Genomic DNA, 13,984 nt, shown 5'->3' with positions numbered 1-13,984 from the left:
AGCTGCACTGTTCTTGAAAAAATTTATCACATTATCATGATTAATACTTAAATTTAACCATTATTATGTCCGTAGTATCTGGTAATTTTTATAACAAGGGTAGTAAAATTTTAAACGTTATTTTGTATTTATTATGTGGTAATTTAAAATTATTTCCGAGCATTTTAATATACCTGATGCCTTAGTAAAACTTGAATATTTTTCATTCCTCTTGATCCTTCTATTTGAAAAAAAAACGGGTCTCAAAAAATAATGAAAAACAAATGTACAATTACAGAGAAAAAGTTCTTAGCTCTTCAGGAAATCATTATACATATGGGTGTTTTGGTAAGGAAATGGAGCAGAAGGAGAATTATTTAGAAAGCAGGTTTGTCTCAGATATTTTGCTAAATTGTGTAGTTCTGGTTGTCATGGCAATAGCACTATGATTTAAATAAGTCTATACAGAAATAGAAGTCACTCATACTATATTCATAAGAATCAAAGAAATCTCATTATTTAATGGGGAAAAAAAAAAACTCCCCAGTTTGGATGAGGGAGGGAAAAACATGGTGTGTCAAATTTATTTTTTCTGACAAACTGTTTGTTATTTTATCTGTGAAAGAGCATAAAGACAAAATATTTAGAACTAAACAACAAAGGGAGCATTACATAGTAAGCGTCTGGAAGATGCTAGGTCCTTGGGAGATACGTTATAGACTCGGGGTCAGCAAAAATCATTGAAAAATAAGAGACAAACATTCCACTCAGGAAGTCAGGGGGGAAAAAAAGAGCAAAATGCAAAGAAAGTTGAAACAGGGATATAAGGAAACTTCAGGACTTAGTAAAAGGAATAACATTAATGTGAGAAATGGGAAAAAAGGATTTTTTAAGATAAATAATTCTTACATGCAAGTTTCAAGCAAGATTCATCAGTGATATTGGCGTAAAGACATAAACACCAGGAACATCAAAAAATTATCAAACTACAGCTACAGGAGAGATTGAAGGATTATAAAACAAAGCTATGATTCAAGTGGTGAGTATTATTAAATTATTAAAGTGGACAATTTTCTAGAAAATATAAATGACCCAAAAAAGAAACAAAACAATCTGATTAGACCTATGAACTTTAAAATAATTAGTATTCAAAAGGCAAACCACCTTCCACCTCCCCAAAAGATTTTAGAAAGACCTGCACCATTCAAGGCACCTATCATCCTCATTTAGCACAAACCAATTTAGAGGGGAGGAATCAGATAAAGCTACCCAATTTACTCTTTCACATAAAACTGACAACAAAGGATTGTGTAAGAAAACAAATAGAATCTCTTCTCACTAATGTAAGTAAATGTAAACATTCTTAATAAAGACTAGAAAACTGAATCTAGGACATCATGACCAAACAGAGTTCACATTATAAAGGAATTATTCAACATAAAAAAATCCACATCAGGGGCGCCTGGGTGGCTCAGTCGTCAAGTGTCTGCCTTCGGCTCAGGTCATGATCCCAGGGTCCTGGGATCGAGCCCCGCATCAGGCTCCCTGCTCAGCGGGGAGCCTGCTTCTCCCTCTCCCACTCCCGCTGCTTGTGTTCCCTCTCTCACTGTATCTCTCTCTGTCAAATAAATAAGATCTTTAAAAAAAAAAAAAAATCCACATCAATATAATTGCCACATGAGCAAAAAAAAAAAAAAAGAGAGAGTTACAGTAATCTTAATACGTAGAGGAAAAAACATATAAAACTTAGCATCCTTGATTGCAAACAATCAGGAAAGATTATCTCCTGGAACCCTAAGTAAACAGATTACCTAATGGCAAATATTTAGAGACACTACATTAATTTGGAAACAAGAGAAGAATATACACTATCACCACAAACTATCAATGTTGTACTGGCAGTGCTAGCCAAAGCAATAAAAGAAGAAGAAGAAATAAGAGACATGAGAGACAAGAGAAAAAAGGTGATTATGATCATTTACATTAGAAAATAGTAAGATATTCCACAGGAAAATTATTAGAACTAATAAGAAAAGTCAGCAGGGTTTCTAGATAGAAGATCAACATATGAAACGCAAGACTGAAAGTCCCAAAAAACAAATTAAAATGTGATAGAAAAATAACAACAAAAGTACAAAGTACATAGAAAAAAATAAAATAAAAATGTTCAAGAAATTGATAAAAAAATACAAACATTATTTAAGAAAAAAACCATGAATAAATAGAAATATAGATCATATTTATGGAAGAAAAGAATCAATAATCTAAAGAAGCCAATTCTCCTCATATTAATCTATAAATGTATTTCCAGTCAAAATCCCCAAAGAACTTTTTTATGGACTGGGTCAAAGTGATTATAAAATTCATATGCAAAAATAAAGATCCAGAGATAACCAAAACAAAAAAGAAAATAAAAAGTTATTATGAGAACTTACTTATTAAAATAATATATTACTGATACAGTTTTAGTGAAATAGATTAAAAATCAGGAGGGGTGAAAAAACATTTCTAATAATTGGGGATAACTGGGGATAGGAACCATGGAATATTTGACTAAAAATATAACATTATATCAATGGTTCATATAAACAGAAGTTCCTGATGTACTGAAATCTAAGGGTTTTAGGAGGAAAATGTAAGGTGACTTTGAAGTAGGAGAAGGACATCTATGATAGGGCCCTAAAGTCAGACAACTGAGCATCACTGAACAAATCTCACTGCACATCTCTCCGTGCACATCACCAGGGGATGGAGCAGAACCTGCCACATTCAGCCTCATTCGTAATCAGGGAAATGCAAATTAATGCTCTCCCTATAATCCTGTCACTAAATATATACCCGGAGGAAAATTCTAAACATGTATCTCAGGAGATACGTACAAGGATGCAATACTGTGTATAATTAAGAAAAAAAAGAAAGAAAAGAAAAGATACTTAAGTGTCCCTTGAAAGGGAAAGAGATGAGAATATTGTGGTTTTTTTCATTGAAGGGCATTAATGCAGCAGTTAAAAAGACTGAATTAGCTCTTTCTGTATCAATACAGATAACTCTCAAAAGCCGTGTGGATTTAAAAAGGGAAGTGCTGCATAAATGTACTGTGTGATAGCATTTCTTCAATCCTTAATGGCTCACAATGTTATAGATTTGTAATAAAAAAAAAAAACCACAACACCTAAACAAATAAAAAAAAAACAAACTGGGAAATTTATACTGAATTGATGACATTGTTGTCTCTGGGGTGCAAGGGGAGAAATGGATCTATGTTGGTAAACAAAAGGAACTTGAGCTTTCAGCAATTTCCTCTTTCTTCTATGTTAATAAAAATCTGAAACAAAAGTGGGAAATGTTAGCAGTGTTAATTCTAGATAGCAGGTGAATGAGTGACTTGGCTATACCCTTCTGCACTTCTCTTGATTAGTACATCTGCCCCCACCTCCAAAAAAAGACCGTTAATGAAGAAAGATATCATATGTTCAGTGGGAAAAAAAAAAAAAACACAGGATAAGTCTATTTTAATTTTCCCACAAATGCACAGCAGGTGTTTGAGTATTTCTGTGAGACATTTGAGAATTAATAAGTTCATTTTTAAGAATTAAGTACTTTACATTATAATTGATAAAGTAATGTACAAAATATCATCGTACCAACTCTTAATTACTGATGAACTGATGGTCTAGAATTCTGGATTATCTTTCTTGCAGCTATCTCTTTTTGATTTGTAATATCCATCAAAGACTTTATATCTCTATAATCATTTCAATAAATTGTTAAGGGAGAAAACTGAAACTAGTAAGTAAACATTTGGTTTTTAATCGGTTCATTTACACCTTCAATCCTTACTTCAGAAGCGAGTTTCACTTTGTTCCCAGTTTTGTGTCCATAAAGGAGGACAGCTAATCTCTGTGAACCTTTTTTGAACTTCAACAGGAATTTATAAAATACATAACAAATGAGAGAGAAAAAGAGAGAATGAGATTTTACTTAGGATTCTCAAGTGAGTTTCAATAGATCATATGGTCAGATGTTTTCTTAGGGAAATTACCAATTTATCAAAATAACAGTGAAAAAACATTTACTTTCTAGACATTTTCTTCTTACTCCATTTTTCTATCACCATTTCTATCACTTACTTCATCCTCAAAAAAAAAAAAAATGGAGGGGCATTTCAAACTCTCCCTATGATTCCTCGAGCATTATGGGGAAGATGTGTGTGGTTTGGCAAAGAGATTTAAATTATTTTTAATATTCCTTTGCTCTGCAAAGGTCACTGAGCCCTGTCCCACTCCACATTGTTGAGAATCCCTACGCATCATCTAGTCGATAGTCCCAAAGAGCAGAAAACATTTAAATCTGGAGCCAGGTGATAATCGTACAAGTTCTCTTCCATACTTGGGCGGGGGCTGGTGGAGCACAGATGTTCTCAAAATTCATGTTCCTTGTTTTCAATAAAATCTTTCCTACTCATCGGACTCAGGAAGGAGGAAGGCACAGCCTATTGTAAGCCTCCAGTTGTAGGGAATGATGGCAAGCCCTCAGCTAAAGCAGAGGTGACCTTTCTGTGGGTAGCGTGGCAAGGTCATGACACTGTCGGAACCTTTTGGGATTTTCAAGTCCCAGGGATGGACAATTCTCACCACCCGGATGCTCCCCATGGCTGCCACTCTGGAGAAGATTAATCTTCCAACTTGTAGCTCAAAGACTCACCCTCCCCAAACTGACCTTGTTTCCTTGCAAAAGATAAAACAAATTAAACTTCCGTAAGAACCATTTATAAACATTATGGCTACATCCCATAGCCTTTTACAAGTTCTTTTAAAAAGTCATAGGTTGCACCTGACATTTAAAAGAAAAAAAAAAGTCTTCTGGTTAAATAATTTAAGAGCAATGTAGAACAATATAATCACACACAGCCCTGCTTGGAATTTAGGTTTATGCATTGTGTAGAACAGAAGGAGCAGGTGCGGAAGTCATGACAAATCCCCCTCACAGAAAGCAAACCAACAACCTACAGACGGGACTTGGAAGTGTCATATGACGGTAGGTAAAGCAGAGATGATCTGTTCAAACAGTGCAGGTCTGACCTGTAATCCAAAAGAGATTTTTAACGGCTGGCCTGCTGTGCAGCAGAGAGATGCTCTGCCCTCAGCTGCATTCAGGCCCCCCAGTACCTTGTAACCCAACTTTCTGACTCCCTGTCACTGACGGACGAGAGATCCTTGACAAATACTCGGTTACAGCTAAACATCGAATCTAGGATACCTAATCTTCCAGAATAGATTCACATGCTTACTGTCCTATTAGTGTTTTTAAAATTGTTACTCATCTATTAGAAGGTACCTCAGGGTATGTTTTTTAAAAAATCATGGATTTCATCTAATATTTTAAAAGATAATTTTTAATTAAAAAAAAAATCTCAACAAAATCATTACCAAAAAAAATTGACTTAAAAATCCTCAAGAACTACCAGGGGAGTAGGAACCACGCTGAAGGTATTAAATTTTTTCATTTCTTTAATCAACAAATTAAGAAATTATTACAGCCCAGGCACATAGATTTTGTTTTGCTGGGTGTGGTCTATTAATCCCCAGGAATTATGTGAGGGACTGTGTGTGTGTGTGTGTGTGTTTATGCTATTCACCGGATTCTCAAATGAGACCCTGACCTAAAAAAAGACACTATAACATTTCATAAGTACATTAAGTGCTACCTGATTGCATCAAGGAGAGATAAATGGGTAATCACAACAAACTTGCCTACAAATTCTATATAAACAGGAAAGATATTACTTTCTACTTAAAATCCTTGGAAATCCAACAAATATGTACATGTATATTCAAAATTAATAGTTTATGAACTGAATTCTTAGCAGAACAAAACTAAGGAGAATTCCCCAATAAACTTAAGCCATATATCCAGTTGATCCCATTAATCCACTGTATTTTCATTTCAGAGCACCAAGGTAGAGATCGTCCCTCTCTGCCATTCACTGAGACAGTCTTCAGACCCAGTACAGATTATCCAAAATGCTGACATGGGTTTCTTTTTTAAACCAGCCTGCAGAGCGCTCCAAAGCTATAATTATATTTTCCCTACAGGAAATATTTGTTCTCTCTAATTAAGGAAGAATAGCACGTCTCATCTAATGAAGGAGTGCGATTTTTCTGAAGATGAACATTAACTTGCTTGTTACAATGTAACCCCGATTTTCTATGTTCATTTGGATGCTCACATCCTTTCCGATGTTGTCAGATGCTGGAGCGGAACGGACTCGCTTGGCATCATGACAGCACCTAAAATTTATGTCCCACTGGACGTGCTCCTCTCTTCTCATTTCAGAGAACGTGTCTTCTGCTGCGACACTCGGGGGAGCTGCCCCCATGGCGGACACCACCGTCCTCTGCAGTGACCCCAGCCAGACTGCTGGGGAGCACACAGGCCATTTGGCGACCCTGCCAATGGAAATCTTTCTGGACATCTAGCACGTTCCATGCTGACTTACAGAAGGATTTTTCCTTACTGTCAAAATGTGTGACTTTAGAAGCAGGGTAAGATGCAGAAAACATCCTACTGATGATTTCGGGAACCAAACCATTGAATTGATATGTGAATTCAAAGGACAAAAAAAAGAAAAGAACAGAACTCCTAAAGAAAACGTCAACTTCTCTCTAAAATAGTCTGGCTTTCTTTCTCACTGGTGTATCTGTGTAACACCTCCATCTCTTACTCAAACCCACACTACACGTATCCTGGGTGGGAGAGGAGACATTTAACAGTGTGAGCAATTTCACAAGTGATTTCTTCTCAACCGCTTTCTTTTCTCTCTCCATAATCAATCTATGGGTGCAAGGACAGACTCTGGACATTTCTCGGGGTGGTGACCCCCTACCTCCCCAGGAAAAACAAGATGGCTTTCATATTTAAAGCCTGGAGCCTTCATTCCAATCTGACCCCATTCTCCCACCTGTCCCCAGGTGCCCAGAGGGGCCCCTCCAGAGCACCAGCTCCCTGCCCCCAACGTCTCCTCTGCCTCAGCCAGAATCCATCCAGGCGCCACACACTCACCTGTCCATGGAGCTGGCATCCTGCCATGTGAGTTTTTCCTCAAGGAACCCCTACTTCCTGGGAAATATGGCATCTAAGCCACGTGGACCTCATTTTTGCAACCATCAAGGAGCTCACACTGCACTCTGGACTAGCCAGGCTCTCTGCAGGCGAGTCACGCATGTGTCAGCACAGAAAGGGACAGAGGATGGAAACTGACTGATGCAAATCCACTGTCACCCACTTATTACAAAGACACTGAGCAAAGAGAAAACACCTCTCAGGTCCAGGAGTGTACGTGATAGGCGACATTCCTATTTCTAAAGAACAACATATTTCCTCTATTTGCCACTCCCTGAAACACACAAAGTCACTGAACCAAAATTCAATGGAAAAGACTAGACCATATCCTGGCTTCCCAACGTGTCGTCCATCTGCATCTCTTTGGATCCCTGCATCTCCACAGACAAATCCCCAACCAGGAAGCCTTCTTTCCAGCCACACCCACCAGGATTTTAGGGATTTTACCCAAGCAGCCATTCCCGCTGTGTCTGGCACTGCGCAGACAACCTGGTGTCCTCTCATTATCCTCAGATAACCCTGGACACCAACCAAAGTTCCCGGAGGAACCGGGAGGGACAAGCTTGGATACCCGAGGACTCAGGATGAAAATGAGTCAAATGAACTGTCAGTTTCGGTGTCTGAAGACATCTGGGGGGAACTCTTCCCAAGTTTCTGTAAGTCACTGAAGCCAAATGTAATTAATCATAAAATTTTTAAATGTTTATGTTTAGCTCAAGTAAAATATTGTAAGAACGTAATACAGTATAAGCATATTTAAGAAACTGAAGGCTCGGTACAAGCCCCCAAATCTCCATATGTATGCTTGAAACTCCATTTATTTACTGCATATATTTGCATGCCAAATTGCGCTGACCAAAAATGTGGATTTCAGAACAAGCAGACATAAATGAATGAATGAACAAACGAATGAAGGAATGAACAAATAAATGAGCAGGTAAATAAATGAAGTGTACTGTCCATACCACTCTACCGCCTGGCCTCTTCTCCTCCACCTGCTAACCTTCTTCAACTCTCCATCTATATATTCTTAGGGTGTGTCTAATGGTAAAAAGGAATATGCTCCACAGGTTCTATTTCTCAGCTGGCCTCAGGAACATAAACCATTGTATTCGGAACGCATGATGAAAACCAGTGAAATAAACTGCAGGTTTCAGCGTCCGAGACATTTGGGGAACTGTCCCAAAGTTCCCCCAACCCCTCTGCTGCTCAAGAATGTCTGAAAGCAGCCAGGTCCAACTCTGATGAAGGCGCCATTTCAGGAACAAGTAGTCATTTTAAATTTAACATTGCCAATTCAATCCTCAGTGTTGCATTATGGAACAAGTCCAAGTTTAGGAATTGCAAAAATTATTTTATCATTTTTTTAAATCAAGGTATTTATTATTCATTCTACTTTAATTAGAATCTCCAACATTTAGCTCATTTCAGAATCACACGGATGATATCCTTTACACAAGTTACGTGCAGTTTAGAGCCTGTGTTTTGGTTTAAAAATTATAAAAAGTGAGTAATGAAAATGTCTGCAACTCCTCAAGGCACCGTTCCATTCCTGAGTCCTTCTCTGCCCTCAACGCAGAGAAATCTTGCCCAAGATGCACACCTGGGAAGGTGTGGGGACCAGCCCACTCTGCTATGAGCCTGTGTTGAATGGACTGCCCCAAGCATGGGGGACATGTGGGAAATGAATAAATGAATGAATGAATGAATGAATGAATGAACGAATACCCTTCTCACCCCCTGAGGCCTGCAGAAGGAGAGGTCCAGCATGGGAATCTATGAGGAGCCAGAAGGGGTCAGGGATAACCATCCTCCAGCTATCAGAAAGCCAAGATATCCCTCACTTCCCTGTCCCTTCCCCCATCTCCCATGCCAACCTCATACCCTTCCTGGAAGGCAGTCCCTACCACCACAGGCCCGGCGGCAGGAGAGAGGACTCTCATCTTGAGACACTTTTAATTTCTGTTCCAACTGGATATTAGGGGACTAGCGGATTCACAGAACTGTAATTTGTGAGCAGAAATGTCTTGGGACCTACCACTGTTTTTTCCCAGGGCCTTAACATACTCTCCTCATATAATACTCTTTAAGGGAAGGTGAGGCATGAGAAGAACATGTGTTTTCATGACACCACAAATCACACTTTGTAATAGGGTTGTTACACCAAGGTAAGTAATAATACTACAGGTCTGAAAAGCTGTGGACAATTTTACTTATGCTGACACAATAAAAGAAATACTTTCTTGTGGGCCAACATAATACTGTCCATAACGTTGCCTTTTCAGATGAAAGATAAATTTAATGTGTCTCCCTACTATCTTTTTCAAAAGGTTTGTAATTTTATTTTATTTTTTTAAAGATTTTATTTATTTATTTGACAGAGAGAGACACAGCGAGAGAGGGAACACAAGCAGGGGGAGTGGGAGAGGGAGAAGCAGGCTCCCCGCTGAGCAGGGAGCCTGATGCGGGACTCGATCCCAGGACCCTGGGATCATGACCTGAGCCGAAGGCAGGCGCTTAACCGACTGAGCCACCCAGGCGCCCCAAGGTTTGTAATTTTATTAAGTAAAGGAACAGCAGATACTGAAGAGCAAGCCTTTCCATTTTGAATGTTCCACTAAAAACAGCCAACCCATATCTTAAAACAGAGAAGGAGTTCCACGATGATAAGGCAAAATAATTCATGGGAAGAGGGAGGTATTAAGGAAATTTATGCAGAATCCTGTCTATTTCCCACAGTTTGTGCTTGAGGTGATGTTTTGGAGCACAGAGGGTGGACCCTGGAAAGGAGCCTACTGAGAGCTATAGGAAGATTCACAGACAGAAACACAGGAGGTGACAGTCCCCAAGTGTTTGCACATCACAACTCTACCACAGGGCAGACGGGAGCTGGGGCACACTCGGGAAGCAGCGGGACCATGAAGCTGCAGGAGACTGTGGTCTCCTGATCAGGGAAGCTAACTCCCTGGGGAAAGGGGACCCTGGGAATCAGCTCAAGGCCTCCTGAGAAGAACAAGCAGAAGGACGTTGGTCTGACTGTAATTAATGAAGCATCCGAGGGAAGACTTTCCCTTGGGGAGAAGAAGGGCTGTATCCCCGGGAAGGGAGCTCACCACACAGCTTTGGATTCACTGGGAAGAAAATTGGCCAGTGAAGGGTGGACTCAAAGGCCAGTGTTTCCCGTGCTCTTGGCGGTTGCCAATTTTCTACATATGAGGTTATAAGAATCTACATATGGATCTCTGTGTGGTTCAAACATGGAATTTCTTTATGCCTACACTGGTCATGGGGTGTCAGCTATCAATCTACGGGGGAGTTGAGGCCAAGTACTATTAGACTACAAGGGTCTCCTGCGTATCTAGTGGCCACATCTTGGGGACTACAGAAGGGGAGGACTGTCACACTGTAAGACAGATGGGTTCAGCTGTATCCTTTGGAAAATACCAGGAAAAAAGGACGCAACCCATTCAGCACAGGAGTCCCTGAGCCTACGTGCTTTCTTGCATCAGATGGGCCTTGGGTCTTTCAAGCCAATCAACTCTTTTTTTTTCTTTTTTTAAGATTTTATTTATTTATTCAACAGAGAGAGAGGAGAGAGCATAAGCAAGGGGAGCGGCAGAGGGAGAGCCCAAGCAGGAGCCCGATGCGGGGCTCGATCCCAGGACCCTGGGATCATGACCTGAGCTGAAGGCAGATGCTTAATGACTGAGCCACCCAGGTGCCCCTCAAGCCAATCAACTCTTAAATAAAACACTCACATCTTGTTAAGTGGAGATACCTGCCCTGGTCCTGGGGTTTCCTTCCATGAGAGAAGCTCCAGGGGCTATAACTCTCCTGGCCTCTGCAGGAGGGCTTCCTCCACAGGCGAGCAGGAGGCAGCCCTGGTGGGAGGCTTGGAGCCCTCCTGCCCGGGGCGGCTACCCCCCCCAGTGCTGACAGGGCCCACACGAAAGCCAGCCTGCGTGACAGCGGAGGTCAGAAGCAGCTTGCCCGCACTCGGGGGCACGTCCCGGGTCTGCTGTCTCCCCCAATCCACAGAACCGGTGTCTTGGCTCCTAACGCCTTACTCCACTGTCTTATTTCTCAACCGATTACGAATCAAACGTGAAGATGAGCGCCGACAGATAATGTCCCCCAAACACCATGAAAGCACCTGGATGTGTGAGGACGGGAGGCGGCAGCAAGCCCGTGAGCCGATGCTGGGCAGACGCGCCGGGACAGCCACCGAGGCTGTCACGACCGGGCAGGGAGGAGGGGTATGCCAGCATCATGGAACACCGTTTTAACCTTGTGTACCCCTCACTTCAGAGGCCAAAGTGATAGTTTAGAGAAAGAAATGTCCCAGAAAGCAGTTAACACACCACAACTCTGATTTGTGTAGGAATTCTCAGAGGGAGGTGCATCGGGAGGGGGAAAAAAGGAGCAGGACATCCACGCCTCACAACTTCCTAGAGCTGCCATTGCTCCCGCAATAACGTGTGTTGTTCTTGGCTGTTTAACAGAATTTCTTCTGAAGGTAGTTTATATGTATGCACTTTGTGAACACTGAAGTTTTAAACAAATGAATGCATTATATCATTATATCATATATACATTCTTACATATAATATATAATATATACATATACATATTATGTACATATATAATACAAATTATCATATCATATACATAATCATTTATAATAGTTATATATTAAATAAACTATTACAACAATAAGATGGTTATATGATATAATTTATAATTATATATGTATGATACAATTTATGTATATAATATGTATAAATTATTATAAATTATATATCACGTATAGTATATATTATATATCATATTATATATTATATACTATGTATGTGTATATATATTATTATATATTGTACATTATATAGACGATTTTGACATATGATAAAATACACATTATATATAATGCATATGATATAACACATTGTATATATTGGTTTTGTTGCTATTTTTATCATTATTCCTTTTTTGCCTACTTGGACCAAATTATTGTCAACTGAGCCTAATAAATAAAGTTTGAGTGTGTTTCAATTTCTGGAGTGCCCTGACTACAAAGCGTGTCCCCTGAATGAGAGCTTCCCCAGCCTGGTCGGTCCCCAGCCTGTATGGACATTAAAACCACAGCCTGCCACAGGCTGGGAGACATCCACACTGCAATCTTACTGGCTTGATTCTGGCCAAGCAAATACTGCAGATTCTTTGGTTCATCATAATTAACTAATCATCACCATCTCCCACATTATACCTCAGGCTTTTAACTTAGAAGTGACCCTATTTAGAATCTAGGTAGAGAAAGTAACATCTTTTAAAGTGTATAATATTATTAATATTGTACCTATTTTGCTGTAATCCAGGAAATGAGTTCAGCTTTCCAAGAACAAACATTTCATCTGATTCAATTTCACTTGTTTTCTTTTAATAACTTGTTAGAGTACATCTTATTTATAGTTATTCTCTCTTGCAAAATTTACCAAAAAAAAAAAAAAAAAAACCCACAAAAAACAAATGTAGTGTGAAAAATACTCCCCATCAACATCAAGAGTGCTCGCCAACTTGAACCATGGGGATACACATTTCTTACATAATGGTTTTGACATGATTACACATTTCAAAAAAATGGAGGATTCATAAACAATCAAAGCCTAAGTTTATCCAAATTTTGAGACCTCTCTGAGACTTAGGAAATGGGTCTGTAAATCTACAAATCCTTCAGCTTTCCATGAATTTCAATGAGTTAGAAATACTGCAAACATAACCTTTTTTTGCAGTATTTGGGATTTAAATTTAGGTTTGGGTGACCCCGGGGAGAAATGGGAGAAAAACATGGGAATTACGACTCATCTGAGGATACTATGTCTTCTAAGTTAAACTTCTAATACATTAAATCATTACTAATTTCCTGCTAATCCCTGTCCTCATTCATTTGCTTGGTAAAGAATTTTAATAAACAGCACTAACACCATAAATTTACATACTGACCCAGTGGCAATGTTACCACTGAAAGGGAAACAATATGCTTTCCAAGGTTTATATTTGTATATTTTTCTGTGTGTGTGTGTGTGTAGTCAAATATCGAGGCTACGTATAAGTTTTTCCAATTATATAAATTTAAGGCTCTGTAAGATTTAAATGCCAAATGGAGGGGTGCCTGGGTGGCTCAGTCAGTTGAACATCCGACTCTTGATTTCAGCTCAGGTCGTGACCTCAGGGTCCTGAGATCGAGCCCTGCTTTGGGCTCTGTGCTAAGTGTGGAGTCTGCTTAAGAGTCTCTCTCCCCCCTCCCCCTCCCTCCACCCCTGCTCATGTGCGCGTGCGCTCTCTCTCTGTGTCTCTAAAATAAATAAATAAATCTTTTTTAAAAAATAAATGTCAAATGGAAATGTTCTAAAAGTTTCTATGTACAGCTGGATTTATAACATTAATTTTTTTCAATGTCAATTTCAGTTGCACAGCCAATAATTTCACACAAGATTAATTTGCAAGACTTAGCATATTAGTATCATTCTGTGAATTATCTTCATATTTTATTTATTTTTTTTTAAAGATTTTATTTATTTATTTGACAGAGAGAATGAGAGAGAGAGCACATGAGAGGGGGGAGGGTCAGAGGGAGAAGCAGACTCCCTGCCGAGCAGGGAGCCCGATGCGGGACTCGATCCCGGGACTCCAGGATCATGACCTGAGCCGAAGGCAGTCGCTTAACCAACTGAGCCACCCAGGCGCCCTTATCTTCATATTTTAAGGAAAACTATAAATTGACAATAAACAACTATAAACCCAAGAATCCTCACCATACCAAACTCTAAGGTACAGCTGCTAAAATATCGATAATATTACACCTAGATCCCAAATCCCAGACTGTACT

General features: G+C 39.5%; 1 protein-coding gene across 1 annotated transcript in view; it reads right to left on the bottom strand.

The window, feature by feature from the left end:
• MYO16 (myosin XVI) overlaps positions 1 to 13,984 on the bottom strand; it is a 425,887-nt gene that overhangs the window by 173,949 nt on the left and 237,954 nt on the right. The window lies entirely within an intron of this gene.

Source organism: Leptonychotes weddellii, chromosome 3 (assembly GCF_054177405.1).
Source record: "Leptonychotes weddellii isolate Sample4059 chromosome 3, ASM5417740v2, whole genome shotgun sequence".
Classification (NCBI taxonomy): domain Eukaryota; kingdom Metazoa; phylum Chordata; class Mammalia; order Carnivora; family Phocidae; genus Leptonychotes; species Leptonychotes weddellii.
The sequence above is the reverse complement of the archived record's forward strand: the minus strand, read 5'-3'. Positions and strand labels throughout refer to the sequence as shown.